At 49.6% G+C, this 17500-nt stretch overlaps 1 protein-coding gene across 1 annotated transcript in view; it reads right to left on the bottom strand.

Moving 5' to 3' along the window:
• The window catches only part of LOC143498874 (receptor tyrosine-protein kinase erbB-4-like), a gene marked incomplete at its 3' end in the record, with an annotated part of 183853 nt that overhangs the window by 52502 nt on the left and 113851 nt on the right, over nt 1-17500 (bottom strand). The gene's annotated exons all lie outside the window — the stretch shown is intronic.

The following is a 17500-nucleotide window of genomic DNA, read 5'->3' as shown; positions in this document are numbered from 1 at the left end:
TCTCATCTACCCCTACCCCTCTCCCCATCTACCCCTATCCCAATACCCATCTACCCCTGCCCCACTCTCTATCTATCCTTCATCTTCCTCTACTGGTTACTAGCTTTGCCTTCAGTGTCCATACACTCTAAATATAAACCACTGTTTAACTGCACGTATGACACTGATACCCCTGTTATAGTCTCACCGTGGCATCATTTCCCCTCCTTTAATAATTAAGTGTGTTCTAAACAGTGTGTGCTAATGTTCTGAGTACCTGGGTGCTTTATCTTAAGGTCTTTTTATTGGCTGAAAAGTCTGAGAGTTCAGTCAAAGGTCAGTCGACTGCTGGCTCTGATGCATGAGTTTGTGTGTGTGTGTGTGTGTGTTTGTGTGTGTGTGTGTGGTACCTCTTGCTGCTCTCTGCTAGATAGTTCCATGTGGGTCCTGCTAGCTCAAACCATAATGTAAAACTCTTAAAGCTTCACATAACAGTTAATATGGTCAAGTGAAGAGTGTGGACATCCTTCCTTATGTGAGCATCCAGGTTTATGTGCAGTAAGGCTGGTGCTACACGCTGGGGCTCTGGAGGATGAATTAGACCAGCTGACTGGGCACTGACAACCATTTACTGGGATTGGGGCGCGGTGCGGGGGGGGGGGGGGGTCTAGACAGCAAGCAGGCCATGGGGTGGGTGTGTGGAGGGGGATCTGGTCTCTCTGGTCCTCCACTGTGGGTCTGACTCTGGGCTACGATCATGTCTATGATTGAGAGGACAGGCAGCTGTTTCAAATACAGACGTGTACATGGACACATACGTACTTACAGAACTTACTGACATGTAGCGTCACAGATGCAGTAACACTAAATATATATGTGGATTGTACAGGTCCCCCCCACCCAATCGGATACTGCAGGAGAGAAAAAAGAATTAAAGTAAATTATGAGCTGAAAGCCACAATAACGCCATTGCAGCCCTTAATGTGCATCAACCACTTCCCTGCTGAGGGGAGAACAGAGAAGCATTAACATGTGTGGGGTGGAGGGGCGATGGGGGGCTGCTTCCTCCACAGAACTCTAAAGAGTCAGAAAAAAGGGCTGGAGATTCCACAGCCAGTGATGCAAGCCCCATAACAACCGCCTCCCTTCACCTGCCAACCAATGAAATTCACCCTAATTAAGACCTCAAGAAATGAGGCTCGAAAGAAGGAAAAACACCTTTTGTGCAGCTTTGAGAGGGACTCAGGGGCCATGCTGAGCAGTGTGGTTATTTCATTATTTAATAGTCCTACATACATATTTATTTACACAGGGAGATTCACCCTCCGACTTTCATTCTCACAGAAGCAATAAGGCATTGGCCAATGAAACAGCAGGTCAAGGGGAAAAAACAAAAACAACAGCGATAAATAATAACAGTCTGCAGAAGCCTGCATGAGCAAAACACCCATTACTCCACATGAGTGAGCCATTAGGCCTGCAGACAGCAGTCCGCAGACACACACGCGCACTCTGGCTGGGAGACAACAACTCTGCCCTGGCCCTTTCAAACCTCCCTGCTTAAGGCAAGTATTAAAGAACCAGAGCAAACGTGGCCCTGACGTCGCCGCCCTGCTGGCCAAGAGAGGCGGGGGGGGGGGGGCTGCAAATCTCTCATATTATGGTGCGTCACAGCGTGTGCTGAGAGGTGGAAAAGGTTTACAGCTGGGGGCGAGAGGGCAAAAAAGAATTAATTAAATTATTTAAATGAAGCTTCTTCCCTAAGGCTCCAAGATTACTCTGTCACTCTCCATTTTAGCAAGTTACCGCAGTCTGATTTACAAATTTAATTACCAGTGTAATCTACACAGAATGTAATGCATGGCATGTAACAATGCAAAGGAAATTTGCATTCACCTACAATTGAACCCCTGTCCTAATAATATTTAAAGACGCTAATACAGTTCACCATACGGCAGCGAATTTACGCCCCGTCAAATAGAATGAAGAGGAGAAAAGGCAACAGATCACCATTAGTGCGTGAACTCCATTTTGTGTCCAGAGAAGATGTCAAACTGCTAACGCTCATCTTTAATTGGTAGAAATGTGTGTTGCTGTTTTCACAGTCTCGGTTCCTCAACTGGATGTAAGCATACCAAACAAATCAGACGGCTGTGCGACCATTTCCAAGGCTACATCAGGAGTGAGCACTGGCTTCTGAGCAAACACCGATCAGCACTGAAAAGCACGTTTTGTTCAGAGCACTTTGTATTAAATGGATGGTGCATTAATTTATATCAGCGGCAGGCTGTTTGTGTCCTCCACCCGAGACACGAGTTTTCATCATATGCCATAAGTCAAACAAACAAGGTAAATCTATGCATTATTTCCAGCAGGCCACAGTCATAATCCGTAAATGAGGCGATCGGGCACGCTAGCGCATCTTTGTTTGTTCTAAATGTCCTGGAGTGGGGGCTCTGCTCATGAAGGAAACTGCCTCCACAGATGTGTAAGGACTGGAAGCTTTAGCAGTAATAGGACCACGGGAAACTTTTGCAAGCGCACAAATCTTCAGCAGGGGCACGGACACAGGAGGGCTTCGTCTAGTCAGAACACAGGACAGCTCAGCAGATGCAGGAAAGTTTTGCAGTAACAGGGACACTAGAAGTTCCAGTCAGTGTCTTGAGTGTCCTTCTCGGTCCTCCTGGGGACAGGAGTCACTCTCCTGCTAATGAGGGCCGACTCCTGCTGGAAACCTCCAACTACAGTGATTTGTAATTGATTTGAAGCATTAATTACCAAGACACTTGGCCTGTGTTGTGGTTAAGACTGCGCACCTTTGATGAGAAAGCAGTTTCCTCATCAGATGGTACTTATTCCATTAGGGGGCGACCTTCTCAACCAGCAAGGATGCTGGTTTGCTTGGGAAGGGGTGAGTGGGGTGTGGAGGGTGAGTGGGGTGGGGAGGGTGAGTGTGGAGGGTGAGTGGGGTGGGGAGGGTGAGTGGGGTGTGGAGGGTGAGGAGGGTGAAGGGTGTGGAGGGTGAGTGGGGTGTGGAGGGTGAGTGGGGTGGGGAGGGTGAGTGGGGTGTGGAGGGTGAGAGGGGTGGGGAGGGTGAGTGTGGAGGGTGAGTGGGGTGTGGAGGGTGAGTGGGGTGTGGAGGGTGAGTGTGGAGTGTGAGGGGGGTGTGGAGGTTGAGTGGGGTGTGGAGGGTGAGGGGGGTGTGGGGTGTTGAGGGTGTTGAGGGTGAGGGGGGTGATCACACTCACTGGCTCTTTCTCACTTTGTCTCCTCTTTCTCTCACTACTCTTGGCCCTTTGATTGGCTCCAGCGCACACAGCCAGCCGGACCCTGAAAAGCCCAGGGGTTCAAACCCAGACAAAGCTGTAATAAAGGAAGCTGCGTCCTGTTGTGGCTGGTGTGAATGTGGTCAGTGTCACGCTGAAGTACAGAGCGCTTGCACCACTCTCTTTGTCTATTAAAGGTTCAGTTAAAGCGTTAATAAGCACATCGTGTTTAATAAGCACACTGTGCTGGTTTTTCAGCAATGAAAATGTCTGTTTGAGTGGCACCTCACAGACATCCGGCGTTACAGTGTCTCTTGACACTGACTGACTCACGCCTCTTCCTGCTGGCCAGGGTTGAATGAGTTTCCCCTACCGGTTATCAACAATAACGTCAGGATAAGAACCTCTTTTCATAAGCATGAATACATGCTGCTTTACCAAAGCTTTCAAAACAGAGCACAAAACAGGACAGGTTCTATTTGCTTTAACTCCCTGGGGTATCCTAACATAGAAGATAAACATACAATTACCATCGGTATCATCCTATTAGCACACAATGATGGCAAAATGACTGTCTGAAATGATTAACAGGTGATCATGAGATTAATCATTAAATGTATTCCCAGGTTCATGGACAGCGCAACCATATTATGGCGTTGTTCACCTTGTCTGGGTTTGGAGGTCTTATGAAACTTACGGGCAACTTTTCACACAGTTAGATTCGTTCTCGTATCCACAGAGGAAAAGTCAGCTGGATCGTGCAGCTAGAGGTGATGACACAAGAATGATTAATTTTTCAGAACTGTGTTTGCTGTGTAAACTACTAAAACAGTACATGCATACTGTCCATTGTTGGACAAAAAACCCCAAAAAACAAAACAAAACAAAAACAACCCAAAACCTCTGATTTCCTTTTTAAAACTCAGACAGTAAACAACAGTGTCTTCCCCAGGCCAGTGTGAGGAACCCTCAGAACAACCTGTGGAACATCTGCAGCACGCGTCTGGCGTCTTCTGGCGGGGGGAGCAGGTCTGGCCCCGCCCACACGCCATTGGAGACGGGCTCCATGGTGTCGGCCGTCTCCGTTGAAGCGGCGGGCCGCATCGTCGGTGAGCTCGTTGGGAATTCAGAGGGGGCCGAGCAGCAGCATACGTGCTGGCTTGCGGGTCCGATGCTAATTAGCTCACGTCCTGCTAAGGCTGGCCCGCGCGGGCGCCGTTACCGCTGAGGTGTTTTCGCGCGGCGCTCCGCCTCGTGCTGGGGGGTTGGCAGCTCGCGCCCTCGGCCTTGATGGCCAGCTCCTGAGGGGCTGTAAGTCTGCCTCCTGCGAAGCCTGGCTGAGATTAATAGACATAACGGCGTTATTAGCTAATAAAAGCTGAAGGGTCTGTTGGCACACGAGCTTTCCTCTTCACCTGAAGGCTGTGCGTGCTGTGCTGGCAGACACGCCCTGTGAAACGGGCTCTTGCCGCTGCAGCCGGGTGCCGGTGTCCGGAGAGAGTCTGGTACATGCAGAGCTGTGGAGCGCACGCACTGGCAGGACCGTCCACTGGCCGCGAGGAGTGTGAGAGAGACGGGAGATGAAGAGGAGTTGTGCTGTGACACGGAGCCCTTGGACCCAGTTAGCTGCTCGCGAAACCGGAGGCACCTGAAAATGACGCGGCAGCTCTGTCTCTTAGGCACGAGCATGTTTAATTCAACGAGCAGGCCCGGACCCTGGAGAGGAGCTGACGTGCTTGCCGTGATGACCAGAACATCTGCGGGGGCGTCAATTCCCCAGGCAGCTTCTTTGATTTCTGCTTCTTGTGACACAGTTTCCGCAGCAGAGCACGCCAGGCAGAATGTTTGATGTTTGCTTGAAACAAAGCCATCATCACGTCCCCGCGCAGATCGGCAGAAGCAGCAACAGAATTCTGCATTGGCAGACACGAGGAACTCCTGAATGATTCAGAAGAGAGTGACCCTGACACACTCTCACACACACACACACACACACACACACGCACACACGCACACACGCACACACACACACACACACACACACACACACACACACACACACACACACACACACACACACACACACACACACACAGCCCTTCTGGAGTTCCTGGGAGGAGGTTGGAACCCAGGCTGAAGTGCCAACCGTGACCCCTGGTGAGTGTGTCACCTGCCTTTCCTCCACCAATGACAGCGCAGTTCTTCTGCCTTGCATATTTATGGAAGTCACCCAGAACACCTGCTTTCTGCTGTGTCCCAAGTAATTCCCAGCAGGCATCACTTCATGGCAAAATGAACCCAGACCGGGAGCATTTTGGATCACTCACTATGTAGTAAACAGGAAACTGTTCCAACCAAAACAAACAAAAAAACTTGTGAACCCTGTTTTGTAATTTTTGTAATCTGCTTTTTAAAACAGAGGAGTAACCACCTACTAAAAAAAGGTGAAGATGACTTCAGGTACTGCACTACCACAGCTGCTCTTTAGACACACTGCGAGATGTCCAGGTGTCTAGGATTTATGGTGTGCATGGAGGAAAGTCCTACAGGTCGGCCCATCACGCCCGCCATATGCCCATTACAGAGTCTGAAGCATTGTCTTGCATCAATGTTGAAATGCTGTCAAGGCTCTGGTGAAGCCACACCCAGATCTACACCCAGATCTACACCCAGATCTACACCCCCCCCCCCCCCCCCCCCCGTCCTCCTTCTGTAGACGTGTTGGGCAAAAAGGACCCATTTTCTCCACACACACATTACGTACTCCTACTCTCTAATTTTTCTTTTTTTTTTGGAATTTGACTACTTATGAATAAAAGGACAAAAAAGAGTAAGCAATTTGCCTTTCACAGTTATTCGTGCTTAAAACTGCACAAAAAGAGGTCATAATTACCCAGCTCTGCTTGTATTTATGAAGGGATGATGAAGTTCTAACAGGGCTGCAGCACAGAGCTCAAACAGGCCCTGACAATGCCCTAATTTCACACTAAAGAGCTGTAATTATTCCACCAGCCTCTCTCTCTCTCTCTCTCTCTCTCTCTCTCTCTGCCCCTCTCTTTCCAGTGTCTTGTTCTCTATCTCCTTTTGCAACAATCTTCACTGAACGCTCTGCTGCCGCTGCCTCACCCTTCACAGCCCTGACAGGCTGAGGGATATTAACACCACAAAACAGCATCACGAGCCAATGAGCAATTAAATTAGTCTGTCGCATGCACTCGGAGAAAGGAAGCGCCCGCCCACACAAAGTCGTTAATCTGCTCCTCCTGCTAGTGGCCTTTGTTTTAAAATGGCCATGATCACAAGAGGCCGCCGTGCCGGGAGTAAACTTAGCAGCACATTATGGAGGCCTGGAAGGTTCTAGACAGAGGGGAGGAGATTCATTGGCAGGCTCCGCCTCCTCCGCGGGCCCATTCGCTGGGGCCAGGTGCTACACGAGTGCTTTCCCGACCACACACACCTGACCCAACACATGTTCATTTCCAGCTCCAGGCTGGGTTAAGAGCCCGTGACACCAGTAAGTAAAAGATACTTCAGCAGCCAATGAGTGGCGAGGTGCTGAGGAGGTTGGAGTGCGGGGGGTTGAGAAGAGCTGTTAAAAAAACAGTCAAGAGCTTCCTGGACCGCAGGAAGAGTGAAAGAAAGAGCACAGTGATGCCTGAACAGTAGATTGCCCAGCACCAAGACAAAGACTCAGGGGGCTGCCCGAGACCTGCCTGAGCCCTGCCCGAGACCTGACTGAGACCTGCCTGAGACCTGCACAAGACTTGCTTGAGACCTGCCTGAGCCCTGCCCATGACCTGACTCAGACCTACCTAAGACCTGCCCGAAACCTGCCTGAGCCCTGCACAAGACCTGCCCAAGACCTGCCAGAGACCGGCCTAAGACCTGCCCGAGACCTGCTTGGAGTCCTCCTCCAATCAGCCAGGAGCTGAGTGAGAGTTAATTTCACCACAGGGCTGTCTCCCAAGCTCAGTGAACCTCACACTTTTACATGGACATTACTAATGGTCATGCTCGTCTTTGTTTAAAGCCATAATTACAGGCTGGCAACTGGATTTTAGCGGGTCACTCGGGAGGGGTGATGGGGTGGTGTGATACATGTGCCACCATCTTTATTAAACAGTAGTGAGGGGGCATGAGTCACACGGCCTCCGAGGAAATCACGGCTGGATCGGAGGAAAACCTGACAGACACTGTCCAGACTGACAGAGAAAGAGACTGTCAGACGGAAAGAAAGACAGATCAACATAGAAAGACAGACAGAGAGACAGACCGACAAAGACAGACGGAGTGAAAGAGAAGAACAGAGAAAGGGAAAAAAAGAAACATTTAGACAGAGGTTGAGAGAGACAGGCTGACAGAGAGGGAGACCGACAGACAAAAACAGGTCAAGAAACAGAAACAGACAGACAGACAAATGAACTTCACAAAGGCGGAGAGAGAGAGAGAGAGAGAGAGAGAGAGAGACAGAGAGAGAGAGACAGAGAGAGCAGCAGAGAGCGAACAGAGCAGGCGGGAGTGGTTCGCAAATGGTGGAGGAGTTGAAGACCACTGTAAGCTGCGTCCGTGTCAAACGGGAGTCTAATTAATCGCAGGCTCTCGGCCAGGCGCTGAGTAACGGACACTCCAGCACTTCACCACAGCGCCGCTCGCACGGACACACCGGCCGTCTTTTCTTGGGAGTTTCCGACGATGTGTTAATTTGTTTTTCCCAGGAGTTAATTTCACCAGCACGGGTCAGCGGCCGGCGGCGTGCGCTACGCCAGCCATCTCACCTTGCCCCACGGAGCCTTTTGCAGTCATTATTCTCGGCTACAAGCGAAACCGGCCACAAGCTAATCAACATTTAGCTCTTCCGCGTATGTTATTACACAGCAGTTGATGGATGGTACAATTACACCCAGTGTCACTTAGCTAAATGGCTATGTAATCCTAATGAGTTCTTATTCAAACAGCCACTAGTTAGTGTGTGGAAATGGTGGTTGGAGGGGAAGAGGGTATCAGAGGGGGCAGATGGAGAAAGGAGAGTGAACACAGACACGAGCTACATTACCAAGCTAATTACACTACTGTTGTGTTCTTACACCAATCACACTGGCCATGATGACCATCTTAATGGTACTGAGGAAACCTTATGCATTTTATACGTTTTACATATTATACACACAATCATGCACTCGCACACATCCATACACACACGCGCGCACGAACACACAAGGTCAAAGGGACACTATCTCACCAATCATAATTACAGTCAGGCAGTGTGACAGCCAGCCTCTTGTTCTCTCAAGGACCCACAGAGTAATAAAGAAATAATGCCATTCACACAAACACACACATACTCATGCATACACACACACACACACACACACACACACACACACACACACACACACACACACACACACACACACACACAGAATTCATCCTCCACTTCTAGCGTTTAACCACTGTGTTCTTCCTCAGTAAGATGCCCTCAGGGTCTGCCTCCACCTGCCGAGGCCCTCTCCACACCCCCACCCTCACCCCCACCCACACCCTCTCTCTGCTCTATCCTGGCATGCGCATCACAAGGACTTCTCTCCTCCTTTGACACCAAGCCACTCTTACACACTCACTGTAGGAATCAGGACACACTGGGGCCGTCTAACCGAGTCTCCCCTGAAGTCCAGATCTACCAACACCTCCCGTCATCAGAAGGGTCTGGTCCACTAGCGTCTGCCCCCTATGAACTCACTCTCCTCGTTAATCACTGGTCAAAAACAACAAACCCAGAATGAAGTCATGGTTTATTCAACAGTCCCCTGGCGTGAGGCGTTTGTGGCAGAACAGAGCAGGTGTCGAACGCCAGCTTTACTAGAAGGACATTTACCACCATGAAAGCACCAGGTGAAGCATCCAGAATAACTGCAGTACATCTTCACAATGACATTTCATCTACTAGTGGAGAACCAGCACTGCTGCGAGACGTCCACAGCTGTAGTGAGAGTGAGTACGTAGCTACGGAGAGAGAGAGAGAGAGAGAGAGAGAGAGAGAGAGAGAGAGAGAGAGAGAGAGAGAGAGAGAGAGAGAGAGAGAGAGAGAGAGAGAGAGAGAGAGAGATGGAGAGAGAGACAGGGGGAGAGGAAGAAGTGTCTCTGGCTTGGGGAAGTCTCCAGAGACATATCCCATTTACTGCCTCCATTACAAGCATGATCGATGGGTAACACTTACTAACACTAAACTGTTACACACTACATGAAACCTCTGCAAAAAAAACTTCCTTTTCCCATGCATGGTACACACACACACACACACACACACACACACACACACACACACACACACACACACACACACACACACAAACACACTCTGTTATCAGCACACAGTCTTGTATTACTATCTTTGTGGTGTACGTTCACTCATGGGGCAATGTACCCTGAATATCAACATGTTCTTGCTTTTCGTCACCAGGGGGACAGTTACTTCACACCGAGAAACAAGTACACCCCCCCCACCCCACACACACACACACACACACACAAACAGAGCAGGGTATTTTAGTTCAGAGGACACCCTGAAGTCTCCTTTTGTTGTGTGGGTGGTGGAGCGGAGCACGTGGAGGTGATATCTCCACTGCGAGCCCTTATCGCCGCGCTCCTCTTAATAAAGCTTTGTACCACTCTTCCCCTCCCTATGTGGCTTTTCCGCCAGCTGATTGGTTGGGCGAGGGAGAGTCGCCGCCCCTCTGTGTTCGCCGTGTGTCGGTGCGGGGAGGGGGAGATATGGCGTCCGGGCAGCGCTCTATTACGGTCATTTCCCTTTCGGAGCCTTTTATTCCAGCACCGGTGTGTGTGTGAGATAAGCGGCGGACTCCCCCCCCTCCCCCCCGCTATCTCCCACGCTGCGCCATGTTCCCCAGTCTCTCCGGGACACTCCTCCGCTACGGAGGGAGGGAGAGAACTCCATTCAGTTTATCCACCCCCTCGCGGGGAACAGAGGCGGAGGCGAGACCTGCACACACACCTGCACACACACACACACACACACACACACACACACACACACACACACACACACACACACACACACACACACACACCCAACGCTTCTCCTCACGTCAAAGTCACCTTCAAGCCTGCAGGTGGTGGCTCTGAACTGCAAGACCCAGGATTCCCTTTGGATTTTAGCCCGAGCGATGTGATTGGATGACAGAGGAGGATGTCATCTTTTCGTGAAACAACGCCAGCGGTCATCAGTTCCAAGTTGTGAATTAGGTTGTTATAAATTGAAACATCAAGATGAATGATGGTTTTTAATGTGTTTTAATGTTTGTGTATCGCTGTGCTGTGTGACCTCTCTTACTTTCCCCACCTGAGGTATGGATTTTAATCTACCACAGTGCACATGCACACACACACACACACACACGCACACACACACATCATCCATGAAGATCAGACCTCAGTCTTAAACCCAGACAGAGATATAGAGAGAGAGAGAACATTTATTTATTTATTTATTTATTTATTTATGCTATCGACACAAAGCTGAACAGGCTGTTCTCTTCTGACATTTTGTTTTTAATATCAATGTGCAATACTCCTTGAAAAATCTAGAAGAGATTTAAATACAACCATCTCTAGGCCATATGCACCTTGTAACTACACACACACACACACACACACACACACACACACACACACACACACACACACACACAGCAGCTGTGGTGTTGTTGATTCTGGATGTCTTGTTAAAAAATCTTGTTAAATTCAGCTGTCTTTCATCTACTTATGGCTCATGAAAAAACTCACAAAATATATATTTTTTCTTTCTCTCTTTTTAGACATGATCACCCCCCATGTCTAAATATAATATATTTTAGATATAATCACCCCCCATTAGAGCTCAACAGAACTAAAATCATTTCAGAGAAGGTGTACAGTATGGTGACTATAGTTTTTCCATTTAGAATAAACAGTCACTGACAAAAGGCTGACCAGTAAAGTGAAGTAAACAAATTTGCATCTGGTTACATGAGTCTGTGATTGGCTGTCTGTCTGCCTTGTTGCTAGGACACAGCAGACCTCTGTCTGGGTACACAGAGATGGTGCAGGACTGAAGCGTTAGACTTTAATGAAGATGCCAATCAGGTTCTGGAGCATGGTTAGTGAGATATAGGTGGGGACAGCGGGTCAACCAGGTTCTGGAGCATGGTTAGTGAGATATAGGTGGGGACAGCGGCTCAAGCAGGTTCTGGAGCATGGTTAGTGAGATATAGGTGGGGACAGCGGGTCAACCAGGTTCTGGAGCATGGTTAGTGAGATATAGGTGGGGACAGCGGGTCAACCAGGTTCTGGAGCATGGTTAGTGAGATATAGGTGGGGACAGCGGCTCAAGCAGGTTCTGGAGCATGGTTAGTGAGATATAGGTGGGGACAGCGGGTCTTGCCTCCACCTTTTCTCCATGGTGAGCGACAGGCTCAGACCTGCACCATCCGTTACAACCACCATTTGTAACGGATCATCATCGGATCATTGTAACGGATCCTCATCACCGCACTGCACTCTGGGCCCATCGCCCTCTACTGGCCGGAGGCTGCAACTGTCCAAGTTGCAGCCCCAAGGTGAGTTGGGGGGCTGGGTGGGGGTGAGTTGGGGGGCTGGGTGGGGGTGAGGTGGGGGTCACTGTCTACTGAGCTACATGGAGGATACTGACAGGATGAGACATGGTGCTGTAGAAGAGGTGGGTGAGGAGTACAGAGAAATGTACCTGTCAGTCACACACACACACACACACACACACACACACACACACACACACACACACACACACACACACACACACACACACACACACACAACACCAACAGGGACCTATGCATTTAGCTATATAGTCTGGTTCTAGTTATCTGTAGTAACACTGCACATTACTCTCCTTTCAAACCCACACACACACACACACACACACACACACACACACACACACACACACACACACACACACACACCCACACACCCAGGGAGCACAGCACACATTTCCACAACAAGAGGAGAAGTCACTTTCTTTCTCACTCTTCTTCCTTACACATGCACAGGCGTGTGTGTGTGTGTGTGTGTGTGTGTGTGTGTGTGTGTGTGTGTGTGTGTGTGAGTGTGTGTGTGTGTGTGTGTGAGAGAGAGAGAGAGCGAAAGCGAGACAGAGAAAGAGAGAGAGAGTAATTGGGTCCCCAGTCCATGAGGCTCTGTTTGAACTTTCTGTTCCTCCATGTCTGATGGATCTGACACCTTCTCAACTGCTAATCGTTTAAGAGTTTTGTGGGTAGATGACATCAGTGTGTAAGCAGCTTACGTTCACATAATTCATTATTTATAAAAGTATTTTCATAATTTCCTTGATTATTTGCATGTTGTTTATCTCTCTGTCTCTTTCTCATTCTCACTTTCTCTCCTTGTCCTCTACCTTTATCCTTCTCTCTCTCTCTCTCTCTCTCTCTCTCTCTCTCTCTCTCTCTCTCTCTCTCTCTCTCTCTCCCTCCCTCCCTCCACTATATTATTTACATCCTCTTTCATGTCACATTACAGTGACAGAAGTGAACTGGAGTGTTGGCTAATTGTGATTGTCAATCTCGTCTCAGGAGAGCAGAATGCCCGTGGACTCTTGCTCACTTCATCAGTCTTCATTAATACTCCAGGGTGCGGAGGAAGTGGCCCTCTAATCGTCCATCTTCCGCGGCACAAACACGCAGCTCTGGCCGTGCCGCACGTGCCTTTCACGCCGTCCCGCGCCTGTTAAGGGATCGCAGGACGACGCGGGGGGGGTGATTCACGCCACGGCCCGCCACTCCACTAACCCGATCACTTAGAGCGGACAGACTGGGGCCGTTTTTACACGCAGATGCGACGTGAACGCAGGGGCCCACATGGGGGTGATTTTAATGGCCAAAATGAGCCTTAAAGGTTCCATACAGAAGGTTAATGGCCTGCTATCAGTCATACTACACCTCTCCACCACACAGCAACTCTCCCTATTTCTCCTTGTGGCAGTCCTCAGCCTCTCTCTCTCTCTCTCTCTCTCTCTCTCTCTCTCTCTCTCTCTCTCAACCAGCAGGTATTCCTCTGGGAACGGCTCCCTGCACACATTACAAATTCATTGACCCCGTACCTCCTTGGGTCACTCTGGGGTCACCAGCTAGGACAACTGCACGGTACATTAGCGACAGTCTGCATTGATTCCACCCCAACTCTTAATTTGCTATACATTTCCATAAAATGATAATCATTACCATGTGCTGATCTACATAAAAATTCATTGGCTTTAGGGTGTGTTATATATTATCTTGGGGGTTAATTGTATGTATTTTTATATACATCATTAATATTTACTGAACATGTCAAAGTAAGTGGAGTACAAGCCCTTTTCACACAGCTGCCCCAACAATACAAGGTCAGCCGGGTAAGATCTGTCAGTGTAATCTTACTTGAAGCAATATTTCAAAAGTTAACAGTTTATATACAAACGCGATCACAGTCTGAAATTAGATTTTTTTTTCTGATTAGTTTGTTTCTTGCTCCTCAGGCGTGATCAATGATCATGATCGATAGCCTCAGAAAGTCTGTTTGGACCCTGTCGTTTTAAAGGTGGCCCAGGACATGCTCAGTTCTGGGGCAGTGTGCGACTCAAACCACAAGGGTCAGCTGAACCAGTTTGGACATGAGGATGGGAGAAGAGGGTTTAAAAATAAAAACGCCCTGGAAACATCATGCTGCCGCCCACCCTTCACAGGCCCCTCCCCTCCACACAGGCCCCTCCCTCCACCCCTCACACTGAGATGGGAGATGATGGGAGATGATGGGAGATGATGGCAGATGGGTCCATGATGAACTCCCCCAGAGTCAGCTGGACTCAACACTCCACAGCTCGCATCAATATTTAAAAAACAGAAATGAATAAATTAAGGGAGAGAGCAGTAGCAGAGACAAACAGACACGCCCCTCGGACACGCCCACCTCTTCCACAAGCAGATAACAGACATGGTCACGGTGGCTAAAGGGCGCTGGACTTGGCAGCATGACGAAGCTCGGGGTTCACACACAGGAGAGTCACACACACACACACACACACACACACACACACACACACACACACACACACACAGAGAGAGAGAGAGAGAGAGAGAGAAAGAGAAGGACAGAGAAAGAGAGAGAGAGGGATAGACAGAATGGATCAGACAAAGACACAGACACTCAGACACAGACAAGCAGACAGTAAAAGGAGGCAGAAAGGATCTGATTTTCATGGGTTCCATGGTAACGCCATATCTCTTCATATCTCCTCTTATTTCTTATCTTCACTCCAGCCTCTTCTCTAATAGTCTAATGATGATGAGACGATAATGGAAATATTTACAGTTTCCGCCTGCAAATGATGGCAACTAATTAAGCACATCAGCTCATTAACTACTGCAGACGTCGCGCACAGAGCTGATACTGCAGCCGGCCTAATGCAGCACAGCGCAAATGCAGACTAACGGCTAATAAACAACAGGGTAGTTCATAACACACACACACACGTAAAGCATGCACACACACACACACACACACACACACACACACACACACACACGTAAAGCATGCGCACGCACACACACACACACACACACACACACACAAACACACACACACACACACACACACACACACACACACACACACACACACACACACACAAATGTATATATGCACACACACACACACATATATGCACATAAAAAATGAATGTGCAAGGAATGAGAAAGATGGTGATGACCCCTGTGATCTGTCCTTTCAATAGCCAATAAGCAGCACGGAGAATGTTTATATCCGTTCTAACCTACAGGGCCCAAACAGAAGAGAACCATCCGAATGTGCAGACAGAAGGATGCTTTGAGGTGACTGAATTACAGATCTTAATCACATGGAAGGTTTAATTCATCAGCCCTTAAGGCAGGCGAGAAGATGGACTCTGTTTAGCACCAGGACTGCCTCGGCTGGTCTGGAGACAGTCATCAGTCTTCTGCTATCTTTAAATATAAAGAACTCGTTTCAATCACCAGAGAGAAAGAAAGGGAGGGAGCCAGAGAGAGAGAGAGGAGAGAAAGATGACAGAGAGAGAGAAAGAGAGAGAGAGAGAGGAGAGAAAGATGACAGAGAGAGAGAGAGAGAGAGAGAGAGAGAGAGAGAGAGAGAACAGGAAGGCCAATCTCTCACCTCACCTTTCTTTCTCCTCAAGGTGACGTTTTTCCCCAAACTGTGCCAGATCCTCGGGGAAGAATGTTATTAATGTTCTTTAAAAATACTGATAATCTTCCTAAAAACACCTCCAGCCCAGGCGTCCTGCGTCTCCTCCCCTGCTGGCTGGCATCCTGTGTTCTCAATTAGCACGTTCAATTAACCTGCCTGGCGTCCTCACACACGGCACGGCCGCTGCGGTGCGGAGAGATGGCAGCTGTGTTTGTGCGTGTCCCCGCTCGACCTTTCGCTCTCGCACGGAAGCCGAGGAAAAGAGCAGTGAAAGCCCTGCGTTCTGGAGAACCAGGAGGCCGGAACTCTGCGTTTCCATGGCGCCGGGCCGTGGCGATGGAGGGGCGGAGCCGTAATCAGGCTCGCTTCGTGGGCTCTGCCACGCCCATAGCCGCAGTCCCATTGGCTAATTAAGTCAGGCGACCCCGTGCTGTCATTCAGCCATCCTGCTGGTTGGGTGGGGCCCTTTTGTTTCTCATGACAGGGGGTAAAATGTTGTAGTCAGGATTGTTGTGCTCACTGCTGGAGGGGTGGAGGGGTGGAGGGGGTGGAGGGGTGGAGGGGTGGATGGGTGGAGACCGGTGGAGTGAAATCAGTCACTTTTCAAGTGGTGAAATGCTTTTTTCACCTGATACTGAGCCACACTTTTCCCATACTAACAGAAAAGATTAAGCAAGGTTTATTTGATAATGCTGTTGAAAGGTGGGACACACTTAAAACCACACTGTGCTTAACACTTGATATAACAACACTGTGACGTGGTGGTGGTGCTGGGACCGATCTCTCGGGCTCATGAGTGCAAGGAGGAACAGTGCAGATGGCCATGGGCACAAGAGGTCAACCCTCACGTTCAGCCCCTCAGACCCAGCAACTGTGTAAGACACGACATCCAGCATGACGCTGATCCTGTGTCCATACACTTACTGTTATGAAGAGCTACCGGTAGGTAGTCCAAGCATTTCTCAGACAGTAATTACGCAGGTTATTACCCAAACCTGAGCATTCTAACCAAACCTAATCATACTGTGTCAAACTTCAAGATCAGCAGAAGAGTCACAGTTCTTCAGCTAGGCCCCCTGTGTATGACACATCTAAAATCAACTTACAGCATTCATCTCCATTTTGACTTCTTCAAGTCCCAGGTGAATTCCCCCAAAACATTTCAGCATATCTCTACTAGAAATATGGAGTTTTCTTTCATATCTGGCCAATAAACAGGAATACGCTTGACACAGGACATGCCATCAGCCATGGGACTCTCTCTTCCTGTGTGTCATTACTAGAGAAATGCATGTCCAGACCTCTGACCGGCATGTCAGGGGGACGGCGTCTTAGGAAAGCCCGCGTAGAAGCACCGAGCACCCCTGTAGCGAGCTCATTCAAGCCCTCTCCAGCACTGCAACCTTCCCCACTGCCACATGCCTGATTCAGCTCACAGCAGGCTTGGTAATTAGCTAACAAGTTGGAGCTGGAGGAAAAGGCTGCCCCAAGACCAAGAAGCTCAGGGTCCCAGTGTCCCTCCACGGGGCCCGGCGTCCTGCTACGGGGCCAGGTGTCCTGACACGGGGCCTGGCGTCCTGCTACGCGGTCAGGCGTCCTGCTACGGGGCCACAGCCCAGTGGCGGATGGACCATTTTCCTTGGCCAGCCAAATCATTTGAAGCTGCCTGTCGTCAGACAAGAAAAAAACAACAACAACAAAAGGGGGGGGGGGGGGGGGGGGGTGTAGCTGGCCGTATCCAAATAGGAGGCGTGACCTCCACACGTTCCTTCCTGGCTGGGCTGTCTGATCCACGCCCCTCCACTGTGCCCCATTACCACGTCTCATCGCTCCGCCTCACCCTGCCATGAGCTGACAAGCGAGATAACGAAGGGGGCGGACAGCAGGCTGCCGAGGTCAAACACCACACCATCCCCAGCGCACCCCGACTCCATCCTCCCTAACTCCGTCACCCCCTCCCGCAGCCTCTCGTCTCCCGCCACGGCGGG

This window comes from Brachyhypopomus gauderio, unplaced genomic scaffold, assembly GCF_052324685.1.
Source record: "Brachyhypopomus gauderio isolate BG-103 unplaced genomic scaffold, BGAUD_0.2 sc121, whole genome shotgun sequence".
Lineage (NCBI taxonomy): Eukaryota > Metazoa > Chordata > Actinopteri > Gymnotiformes > Hypopomidae > Brachyhypopomus > Brachyhypopomus gauderio.
The sequence above is the reverse complement of the archived record's forward strand: the minus strand, read 5'-3'. Positions and strand labels throughout refer to the sequence as shown.